We start from the raw sequence: 12922 nt of genomic DNA, 5'->3' as shown, positions 1-12922 counted from the left end.
TAGGCAAGGCAAGCTTTTCACTGTACCTCAGTCCATGTGAAAATAATCAACCAATTCCACTATAGTCACTAAAGCTGAAGTATTCCCTGACTGCTACCTCAGTTACCTGCCCCACCTCATTCCTCATGGGAAGGTCCAAAAATTGCACCCTTGCAAGTAGGGCCTTCCATATATTGTCTCAGGAAACTTTCTTGGACATTGCTCACAAATACCACCCTGTCCAGGTCCTTAACTCTCTGTGTAACTAGTCAATACCCAAGGAAATTAAAATCTACTAATACAACCTTATTATTCTAATAATTATGAACAATTTCTCTACGTGTTTGTTCATAAGGTTCCTACTGATGACTGAGAGGGATATAATACAGCCTCACTAGAGCGTTCCTCCCCTTCTTGGTTCTATTCTTACCCATAAGACCCCCCTCCCCAATAATGTACTTCTGTCATGTCCTCCCTTATCAAAAATTATTACTTACACGTACCTTTGTTGCACTTGTATCCTTGAATATTGAGTTGTCAATCTTTCCCTTCTCTCAGCCATGTTTCTGTTATGGCAATCCTCAGAGACAATCCATGTTGAGTTTGGATGCCTTACCTGTCAAATGTTGTGTGTCAAAATCAATTCAGTTTCCCTGCCTTTACTCTGCCCTTGGACATTCCAATTATTAAACTTGCTCTCACTGGTTACTGCTTTATCTTGTGACTTACCTTTGCTCAGAGTCCCACCCTCCTGCCAATCTAGTTTAAACCCTCCCCTGTCGCACGAGCAAGTTTCCTACGAAGTGTTGGTCCCTCTTTGGTTCAACTGAAATCCATCCTTCCTGCCTCAACCCCCGAGGAGATTCCAATGGTCCAAGAACATAAACCCCTACCACCTGCACCAGCTCCTCAGCCATGAATTCATCTGGAATATCTTTCATTTACTGACCTTGCTAGCACATGGCACCAGGAGTAATCCAGAAATCACTACCTTTAGGGCACTGTTTCTTCTTAACTCCATAAACTCATCCCTTGTTTAACCTATGCTGTTTGTACCAATATGTACAACCTCTGGCTGTTTGCCCTCACCCTGGAGGATTTAGCTCATCTACTCAGTGATATCCTGCAACCTAGCAACCGGGAGAGCAACACACCATCCTGGCACTTTTCCAGCAGCCAGAGAATCTCCTGTTTGCCTCCCTCACTGCAGAGTCTCCTGTCACCATCACCCTGACTAACTGTACCTTCTCCCTCTGAGCCTCAGAGCCAGTCACAGTGGCAAAGACCTGACTGCTCGACCCTGAAAATCATCCTGCTCAACAGTATCCAAAGTGATACTGTATACCTGTTCGCAAGCGGAATAGCCACAATGGAACCCAACCCTACTTTTCCTGGTGATCAACCATTTATTTGAAGCTCATATCTCGGGCATGACCACCTCAGTAAAAGTCTCATCTATGAAGCTCAGCTTGCTTGATGATCCTGAGTACATCCAACACCAGTTCCATTTTCTGGACCCAGACTGTTAGGACCAGCAGGTTTAATCTCCTGACTTCTTACGCCTTGCAAGAGGAACATATCATTGCCCTAAATCACTACCACCTTGTCTACACTAAATCAAGTACTAAGGATTAACAGCAAAATAAACCTCTTGCCGAAGTCTCTTGAGTCAAGCTCTCAGCTCTCCACTCTTCCAATGGTCATCTTCTTTCTCCTCCTTTTTCTTTTACTGCCGATAGGCAGTCCAACTTAAAGATGCATTACCTCCACCAACTGGACTGGACTATGGTGTAGAGAGTTAGTAAATAAAACGCCTACTAGTTCTTTATCAAATGAAAACTAAAGTACCCCAAAAGCCCATAGATTGCAAATAATGAAAGACAATATTGTGAATTAAATTAAAGTCACTTCCATAACTTTGTAAAGTTTTTAAATGAAAACTATTAACCCCCAGAGATAGTAGTGCAGCCTGCATTTGCTTTCTTTCAACCTTATATACTTCACATTATAAAAGAATGTGTTCAACTGTTTCATAATTATGACAAAACTTACACACCCCAGAGTGAAGTTTTCCGACAAGATACAAAGAATAATTGGATTATGAGAACACTCAGTCCTCTTTTATTGTCATTTAGAAATGCATACACGCATTAAGAAATGATATAATGTTTCTCCGGAGTGATATCTCAGAAAACAGGACAAACCAAAGACTAACACTGACAGAATCACATAATTATAACATATAGTTACAGCAGTGCAAAGCAATACTATAATTCGATGAAGAACAGACATGGGCACACTAAAAAAAAAGTCTCAAAGTTCCGGAGTCGATCGACTCCCGAGTCCCTGATAGCAGGTGGCAAAAGGGGGAAACTCCCTGCCATAAACCTCCAGGCACCGTCAACTTGCCGATGCCTTGGAAGCAGCTGACCACAGCGGACACTGAGTCCGTACGTCCGAAAATTTCGAGCCTCCAACCAGCCCCTCCAATACAGCCTCCCGAACGCCATCCTCTGCCGAGCGCCTTCGACCTCTCCCCAGCCGCTGAAACACGCAAAGCCGAGGATTTCGGGGCCTTCAGCTCCGGAGATTCCAGTTACCACACAGTAGCAGCAGCAGCGAAGCGGGCATTTCAGAAGTTTTCCAGATGTTCCTCCGTGCTCTCACGTCTGTCTCCATCAAATCAGAATTGTGCACGGTCCCCTACTTGACAGATAATAGATATCATCACCGAAAGTGGCTGCCTGCGCTGCTGTCGCGCCGCCATCTTCTCCCCCCTCCCGGGAGGATTAAGCGTAGTATGCCCAATTCTAAGTTGAGCCAATATAATTCCTTCCCTTCTTGCCTTACCCCCTTCTCCCATCAATCCAACAGTTTTATGTATTCTGTAAAGATTTCTCCCCTTATGCCGATTATCCCACAAGTCTTGCCATAACCTCCTAATTCTTAACCTTACCAATCCCTTAGCTTCTAATTTGCTAAGTGGAAGGTCTATATCCACAGATGAACTTTTAACAGCTTTTTTGGCCAATCAACCCGCTTATTCTCCTCAACATCTCTATGTGCAGGGATCCATAAGAAGAAGACGTGGACCAATACTTTGAATATGAAGTAAAGTTTGAAGAGCTTCCAGCAGTAAAGCTGCCCTACTGCTAGAATGACCTGTTTTAAAACTAGTCAAAACCGAAGAAGAATCTGAACTAATTACGACTTTGCACGGACAAATTTCTTCCACCAACTGTCAGCCCAAAATGATGGCAACCAATTTTGCTTTACATACTGATAAATGGTTAGTAAGGCATTTCTTTATTGTTACTTGTAATTCAGGCATAAAAACACCCACACCAACATTCCCAGTTATTTTTTGATCCATCAGTAAGAATTGTTAACATATCACAATAACTTTCCTCAACATATTGATGAACCAACAGACTCTCAGGCACATCAGGATCCTTGGACTCCATTAAATCATACAACCTAAAATCAACTAAAGTCATTGGAAGAAAAAACAGGTGGGGTTACAGGGTGGGACATATGGCATAATTCAGCAAACCCATATTCCGAGTGTGATGAGAACCCAGCCACCAAAAACTAAAAACACTCTTTTTGTGATGTTCCCAACAGTCACTTTTAACAGGGTGATCATTCCTCTGCCCCCTCAAATTAGTCCAGTATGTTAATATGAATTTCAGCCTCTGTAACTGTAAAGGTTACTGTACAGTCCAATTTCCACCAGTAAAGCCAAAACAGAAGATGACCTTACTGTACCACAATACAATCTTAAATCCTGTGCTTGTATCATGTCCAAACATTTTAAATTTGAAGATGAAGTTGATCCATAAGTCACGTAGCCATAACCAAGTTCAGATCTAATTAAACAAATATAAATGGTCAACAGAGATTTTCATGCAGCACCCCAAGAATACCTGCATAGACACCCAAGGATATTTAATGCCCCTTTACACTTATCAGTGCGCACGGATGTTCCGAATGATATCGATATGTGTTAACTAGGGGGCCGTGCACAATCCTGATTTGACAGAGACAGATGTGAGAAGCAGAGGAACACCTGGAGAAACTTCTGAAATGCCCGCTTCGCTGCCGCTGCTACTGTGCGATCGAGAATCTCCGGAGGGGAAGGCCCCAAGTCCTTGGCTTTGCCTATTGTCTGTTGCTGGGGCCAGGGTCGAAGCGTTTGGCAGAGATGGTGTTCGGTGCTCGGTGTCGGAGAGCTGGTCAGAGGCTCGGAGTTTTCGGACGGACTCGGAGTCGGATCGTGGTCGGATGTTTCCAGGATGCTGCATCAGCAAGTTTGCGGCGCTGGAGGTTCACCATCTGCGTGAGATGATGGGACTTTCGAGAGGCTTTGAGATTTTTTACCGTGCCCATGGTCTGTTTATCAAATTACGGTATTGCTTTGCACTGTTGTAACTATATGTTATAACTATGTGGTTTTTGTCAGTTTTTCAGTCGGTTTGTCATGTGTTTCTACGATATCATTCTGGAAAAATATTGTATCATTTCTTAATGCATGCATTACTAAATGACAATAAAAGAGGACTGAGTGTCCTCATAACCTAAAGAAAATTATTTTACTGATATGGTGCGACTGAAATTTTTTCAAGAGTTTGACCATATACTTTCAAATCAAGTGCAGGTCTATTGATCCTTTTTGTAAAACACATAACCTGTGTTTTAGCTGCTGAAAGCTTAAAACCCCATTTATTTGCCCACTGTTTGATCTTATTATTCACTAGTTACATCCTATATAAAGTTAAACTGAAATTTCTACCTCTGAGCCATAAAGTTCCATCATCTGCAAAGAGTGATGTACTCACTGCAGTACCTATCTCAGAGAAAATATTAATCATAATATTAAACAATAAAGGGGAATGGTCATTCTGCTTGACCGTATCCTTATTTTATTGTCTACAGTTAACCACCTAATTAGACAATCAACTATTAACAGACAATCAGCAAGCTTGTTTTTTGTAAATTCTGGTGCAGCAACAATAGTTCAAGACCTACCTCTTTTAAATTTTCGACTATTGCCCTAGGTTCTGAGTCCTGTAAAGTGATCCTCACAAGCAATCTGTGAGACCTACCTCTTTTCAACTCTCCCACTCTTGCTCCAAGTCCTGAGTCCTGTAATGTAGTGATTTATACAACTGATTGGTTTAGTAGGCCATTTCAGAGGAAACTTAACAACTAAACATATTGCAATTCTGCTGGAGATACATACAGGTCAGACCAGTTAACAGCGATAGATCACATAACTAGCCATGAAGAATATCAATGAACAATATGATTTGAAGGAATAGGTGAAAAGGAACTGAATTTACTGAGGAGGATAGAACACTGCTGAGAGGCTGACCAGGCAATCATAGCATCAGAAATACAATTACCTGGCACACATAACAGCTGCCCATATACCAACTCAACCACGGATGACTGCAGGTCCTCTTTTGGAGCCGTTCTGAGCCCCAGCAGGACCCGTGGGAGACGATCATGCCAACACTCATCAGTCAGGGAGGCCTTTAAGGACCAGACAAACCATTCGCATAGGCCATTGGAGAGCGGGTGATATGCTGCCATGCAAACTTTAGTGCAACCAGCTTCTGTAAGGCCTTCCGGCCCGAACGCAAGAGGCCATGTATGGAGTCAAAAACAGTCTCCCACCAATTCATGGGCACTATGGAGTGAGGGTGACTGACTGAGACATCGCACAGGAGCAAAACCCCACCTTCCCTGAACTTAATGTCAGCCAACCTCAGGCCCATGCTGCCGTTCGGTAAGCCTGGACCTCTGGATCAGTGCTTGATCGGCTGCCTTTATGTGTACGGCCTCACTGGCTGGCCGTGAGAGGTAATCAGTCACACCATTATTTTACCCCTTGATATGTTGTGAACTCTGGTAGGTAGGCCAGGTGGCGTTGCTGCCGTGCAGATCCAGCGTCTGATATCTTGGCCATCGCGTGCACAAGGGGTTCGTGGTCAACGAACCCTGTGAAATGATGACCCTCTAGAAGAAAATGAAAATGGCGGACAGCCAGATAGAAGCCGAGAAGCTGACGGTCAAACGTGTAGTACTTCCTTTCAGGGGGAACGGAGCTGCTGGCTGAAGAGGGCGAGTGGCTGCCACAGGCCACTGACCACCTGTTTGTGCACAGCACCCACAGCATGGTCTGAAGCATCGGTAATAATGACCAAGGGTGCGATGTGCCAGTAGGGTGGTGTTGGAAAGAGCTCATTTGGTATCATCAAATGCCTTGGTCATGTTTGCTGACCAGTCAAGCACCTGATTATGGGTATTGCCTTTAGGCACACAATACAGGGGGAGCATAAGTTCAGCAGCTCGTGGAATGAAGTGGTGATAGAAATTAATCATATCTAAGTCTCCTGTAGTTTTTTAGTTGTGCAGGGCAGTGGAAAATCTATAATAGTGGCGAACTTAGATGGCAGGGGTTTTGCACCTTCTGCAGAGATGTGATGGCGGAGAAGTTCAAAGGCTGACAACCCAAATTGGTATTTAGCATGGTTAATAATCAACCCATGTCAGCTTAAGTGCTCAAACAGTGTGCGGAGATGAGGTATGTGCTTGGATTTGGATGCACTGGCAACAAGTATCTCAACCAGAAAAACAAAAAAAAAGTCTAATTCTTTTAGTACGGCGTCCATCAGCCATTGGAAAGTCTGTGTTGCATTTTTCAGGCCAATTGGCCTGTGCAGAAACTCAAAGAGGCTAAACAGGGTTACCACAGCCATTTTGGGAGCACACAGGCACCTGATGATAACCCCCTAACGAAGGCGACATTGGAAAAAATGAACTTACCAGCCAAACGTGCCAAAAAGTCTTGGATGTATGGGACCAGGTAACAATCGGGGGTGGTTGCCTTGTTCAGGCATCGATAATCAACACATGGGCAGCAACCACCATCGGATTTGGGGACCATATGAAAGTGCAAAGCTCAGGGGCTATTCGACTGGCATACAATGCCAAGTCTTTCCATGTTGACAAACTAAGCCTCCACAGTTGCCAAATTTTCTGGGTCCAATCTACACGTACAAGCATAGACTGGTGGGCCAGTTGTGGAAATATGGTGCTCAACCCCATGTTTTGTGACTGTAGTGGAGAATGTGGGCTTGGTGAGGTTTGGCCCAGCAGTCCAGTGAACTCACATGCTGTGGTGCATGCGCTTGACAGAGTCATTGTGGGGAACCTATTCGGGGAGCAAGGTAATGACCCGAAGTCCTTGACAACCACAAGCTGGCAGTTCTCAAGATTGACTGACAGTCCTTGGGCACACAGGAAATCTGCACCAAATGGAAGTCTAGCCACCTTAGCCAGGACGAAGTCCCATGTGTAATGCTGCCTACTGAAGCAGAGCGTCACCCGTCATGTCCCATAAGTCTGGATCTTGCTGCTGTTGGCATCCCCCAGCGAGGTTTTGTTGCTCTTTGCCTTCCCATCAATAGGCAATGTTGGCAGCACACTCACTTGAGCACCCATGTCACACATGAAGCAACACCCTGAAAGGGTGTTTGTAATGAATGGTAGACGATCCTGGCAGTTGGAACCCACGATGTTCACAGACATCTAATGTCCTGTTGCTCTGGCACTGTCGAAGTTGCAAGACGGTCGGCACTTCCTAGTGTTCCTACCAAAGCGAGCGTGGTGAAAGCACTGGCCTGGCGCCATCTGTTACACAGCCATGGGCATCCTTTCGTCGGGGTCCTTGCTGACTGGGCTTATTAAGGTAGAGAAAGGAGGAGGAATGATGCACCTCTACCTGGCTGAGTGTAGGTTATCAGCCATTTTAACAAGCTCCCTATAGTCCTTCACAGGTGCATTGGCAAGGGCTATGCAAACTTGATCAGGCGTTTGCTGCATGAAGAGTTCTTTAAAAATAAGACAAGGATGGTGATTTCCCAGGAGAGAGGGCAAGCGGTCCTTTAGCTCTGAAGGCTTAGTATCATTGAGGCTGGGCAAGGAGAGGAACTGATGTGCTCAGAGTTCAAAAGTCCAAATGACTGTAAAATGTGAGTTTTCAGTGACTGGTATTTATCAAGTTCAGGTGGGTGTTCTAGTTGGCTCACTCCTCTCACAGCTGTGGAGTAGATGAGCAAAAACACCACGTAGAAATATTTAGTATTGTCGGTGGAGATTCCTCACAGCACGTATTGGGCCTTGGCTAGTACAAGCAAGCAATGGCAACTTGCTCCCAGAACTCTGGCAGTTTCAAAGCGACTGTGTTGGCCAACATGTCTTGTAACTCTGGAATTGACCTAGAGCACTAGGGCAACCAATGTAAGTTTTCACAAATAAAATGACGTGAGGCATTTTATGTTGAAGGAAAACTGTAACAACTCATTTATTGTACTCCAGATGCTGAACACAAAAACCCAGTAACAGAACTTCACATAATACATCATCAATATCAGACCGGCCTCTTAAAGTGAACCCCAACTCAATGACGGTGGTTGTGAATTATGTATGTTTCCACCAATTACATTACCCTACAGTACTAACACACAATGTACCTGATTTAGGATTCTCCTTTAGGGCCACTTTATTCCACAGCACTCTATAGTTGAAGTCCTCTAACGTGACTCTAGTTCTGTTGAAGTTATGCATTCATTGCCAGTGTCTACAAGTTGCAAGTCAGTAACTTAAATAGTGCCATTAAACTTTTTTTTATCATGTGTCAAATACTTTTTCGAAGCAGGTCCAATAGGATGCTAACCAAGTTGTTTAACTATGGTGTTTCCATCATGATCAAGAAAGTGGATTTTCTTAGGTCTATCCTACTCTGCAGCTGTAAATTCAGCATTGCCCTATCACATTCATTAATAATTTACTCTGAAATGCAAAGATGCAATTAAATCTATCCAAGTTCACTCCAGCCCCTCAATGCCATGTGCCTGCTGGTAGTTAGAGCTAATGGTTAGTTGACAAACAACAGTGTCTGGATCTAGGATACTATTCCTTCAGGTCTCTTTGTGCTACTCAGAGGAAGAAGGAAGCTTAAATTGTATCTTTAAATATGCAAACACGAGGAAATCTGCAGATGCTGGAATTTCAAGCAACACACTTAAAAGTTGCTGGTGAACACCTTTCTCTCTCTCTCTCCTTTTTCTCCCTCTGTCCCTCTCACTATACCCCTTGCCCATCCTCTGGGCTTTTTTCCCCCTCTCCCCCTTTTCCTTCTCCCTGGGCCTCCTGTCCCATGATCCTCTCATATCCCTTTTGCCAATCATCTGTCCAGCTCTTGGCTCCATCCCTCCCGCTCCTGCCTTCTCCTATCATTTTGGATCTCCCCCTCCCCCTCCCACTTTCAAATCTCTCACTAGCTCTTCCTTCAGTTAGTCCTGACAAAGGGTCTCAGCCCGAAACGTCGACTGTACCTCTTCCTAGAGATGCTGCCTGGCCTACTGCGTTCACCAGCAACTTTTAAGTGTGTTGCTTGTATCTTTAAACAGCTGCTTCTGCAGCAGGTATTTTCATATCCAACTTAAGTTCCAGATACAGATGTTTTGCAAGTGTAGCTTTTGAGACAGAGTTTAGAAAGATAATATAGTTATGATGATCATAATAGAGGACATCTTTAAGTGCTGATGTCATGTTCACAATTTTTTCTGTTACCAATATTTTTTACAGATCTGTAACCCAGAAGTAGACTAGCTCCAACTCAAAGCTTCTTCACACGACTTGTTTAATACCAGACCTCGTTTCCAATGATTAAGGCCAGCAATGCACTGTAAACAGAACATATGTTGGCAAATTATTGAAAACACAAACAGTACTATCCTGTCCCAACAAGGTACCAACCAAAATCAGGATTGCTTGCTTCATTTTACACTTACCAAAGGAAATTTGAAAGTCATTGTCTGAGCATCCACGAATCTAAGAGGTGTTTAACTGAGAGACTTAATTTATTCCACATGTATAGCTTGGGCCTGAAGTTCTACAAATGGGCTGAATTTTTTTGAGGTGTGTGCAGGAGTGCTTTTTGACTGAGTAGATAGAAAAAAACAAAAAAGGAAAAGCACTATAATGAGCCTTATCATAGGGAATGTTGCTAGTCAAGTAGAGAGATTATTAGCCAAGGAACGATTTGGAGACATATTAAATAATTCCATATAAAATGATTATGGACAAAAATAGCAATGGGCCAGTAATTAAGGTCTTAAATGGGGTAAGGCTAATTTTATTAATATTAGGGATGAAGATGTAAAGGTAGATTGGGAACATCTGTTTGCAAATATGTTTGCACTGCACAGTGGGAGACGTTTAGAGAAGAAATCATAAGCGATCAAAGCCAAAATGTTCCTGAAGATCTAAAGCCAGGGGTAATGTACAGGGAACCCTGGATGTCAAGGAATATTGGAGACTGGATAAAGAAAATGACTGGATCCAATGCTGGAGGAGGCCTGTGGAGAGTATAAAAATGTAGAGACACGCTTAAAAAGGGAATTAGGAAGGTCAAGCAGGTTCACAATAAATCAGTGGCAGACAGGAGAAGGTGTTCCATAGGTATATTAAGGACAGAGAAGTATTCAGGGAAAAATAGGGACATTAGGGAGACAGTGTCAGAAGGTATAGACAAGGTCCTACGTATGTAAATACTTTTCATTGGTATTTGCAAAGATGCCACACAAAGTCTTTGTCGTTGGAGAATTCAGTGAAGGGGTAGGTGAAATTCTAATCCAGATCTCCATAAATAAAAAGGAGGTACTTTTGAGCCCTTAGTGGGTTTAAATCTCCTGAATGGATGAGATTTATCCCAGCAAGGCTGCTGGTGGTCTGGCAGGGATGTTTCAACCTTAACTAGATACATGTAAGGTATCATATGTTTGGAGGACAGCAAACATGGTCTTCTTTTTCAAGAACTATGGGGGGGGGGCGGGAAAGCCTGGTAACTAACATCAGTGGCAGGTAAGATTTTGGGGAAAACAAGGGAGAAGACTAATAGTTACTTGGAAGGGAGTAACTAAACAGAGATGGCCAACAAAATTTGTCAAGGACAGAACCCGTCCAATCGATCTGATTGAACTCTTTAAATGGTAACAAAGGATGTCATTGAGGAGAAAGCAGCAGAAGCGATTGACATGGACTTTAGTGAACTCTTTGACAAGGTCCCACATAGGAGACCTGTTCAGAAGATTAGGGCTCATAGGATCAAGGACAAGTTGGGAAATTGGATCCAAAATTGCTTTGGCAATTAGGAGACAGCATGTAATGGCAGAGGGTTGTGTTTCCAATTGGAAGTCCGTGAATAGTGGTATCCCCCACGACTTTGCTGAGATACTTGTATGTAATATATCTGAGTGATTTGGATTTGGAACAAAGAACAGTAAGATTGTAGATCTTACAAAGACTGGCAGAGTTGTTGATAGTGCGGAAGTTAATTCTAAGCTGCAGAGATATTTATATTCTGGTGAAATGGGCTGGAAAATGGCAGATGGTGTTTAGAAATACAAGAGATTCTGGAAATCTAGAGCCACACACACAAAATGCTGGAGGAACTCAGCAGGTCAGGTGGCATCTATGGAAGTGAATAAACAGTCAATGTTTCAGGCTGAGATCCTCCTTCAGGACTAGAGGAGAAAGGGGAAGACACGAAAATAAAAAGCTTGGGTAGGGGAATGAGCACTAGCTAGAAGGTGACAGGTGAAGTCCGGTGAGTAGGAGAGGTAAAGAACTGGAGAAGAAGGAATCTGATGGGAGAGGGGAGGGGACCATGGAAGAAAGGGAAGGAGGAGGGGCACCGGGGGAGGTGATAGGCAGTTGAGGAGAAGAGGTAAGAGGCCAGAATGAGGAAGAGAAGAAAAGGGAAGGGGGAGGGATAAAAAAATACTGGAAGGAGAAATCAATGTTTATGCCACCAGGTTGGAGGCTACTCCACCCTGAGAGTGGCCACATCATGATAAAATTGGAGGCCATAGACCTACACATCAGAATGGGAATGGACATAGTAATTAAAATGGTAGACCATTGGGAATTTCTGCTTTTGGTGGATGGAATGAAGGTACTTAACAAAGAAGTCCCTCAATTTATGTCCAGTCTCATCAATATAGAGGAGGCGGCATCGGAAGTACCAGATACAATGGATGGCCCCAACAGATTTGCAGGTGACGTGTTGCCTCACCTGGAAGGACTGGAGCCCTGAATGGAGGTAATAGAAGAGATGAAAGGGCAAATGTAGCGTTTCTGTCATTTGCAGGGATATGTGCCAGCAGGGAGATTAGTGGGGAGGGATGAATAGACAAGGAAATCATAGAGGGAGTGATCCCTGCAGAAAGCAGAGAGTGGGGGTGGGGGGAGGAGGTAAAGATGCATTTGGTGGTAGGATCCTTTTTAAGATGGCAGAAATTGCAGGGATTGATATGATGGATGCAGAGGCTGATTGGGGTGGTAGGTGAGGACAAGAGGAACTCTATCCCCATTAAGGTGGCAGGAAGATGGGATGAATGGGGATATCTGGGAAATGGAGGATGTGGGTGAGGGCAGCATCAATGATGTAGGAAGGGAAACACAGTTCTTTGAAGGAGGAGGACATCTCCGATGTCCTGGAAAGTAAACATCATCCTGGAAACAAATGTGGTGGAGACAAAGGACTGAGAAAAGGGAACAGCATTTTTGCAAGAGACAGGGTGGGAAGAAGTATAGTCAAGATAGCAGTGGTGATCTGTAGGTTTATAAAAGATGTCAGTAGACAGTTTGTCTCCAAAGATGGAGACAGAGAGATTGAGAAAGGGACAAGAGGTGTCAGAAATAGACCAAGTGAACTTAAGAGCAGGGTGGAAGTTGGAGGCAAAAATTGATGGGCTCAATGTGGGTACTTGAGTTGGTGGCATTACAAGGGAAGGCCTGGAATATGAACTGCTCTATGTAGCCAACAAAAAGGCAGGCATAGCTGGGGTCCATGTGGCTGCTCTTGAGC

The sequence above is a fragment of the Mobula hypostoma genome, chromosome 4, assembly GCF_963921235.1.
Source record: "Mobula hypostoma chromosome 4, sMobHyp1.1, whole genome shotgun sequence".
NCBI lineage: Eukaryota > Metazoa > Chordata > Chondrichthyes > Myliobatiformes > Myliobatidae > Mobula > Mobula hypostoma.
The sequence above is the reverse complement of the archived record's forward strand: the minus strand, read 5'-3'. Positions refer to the sequence as shown.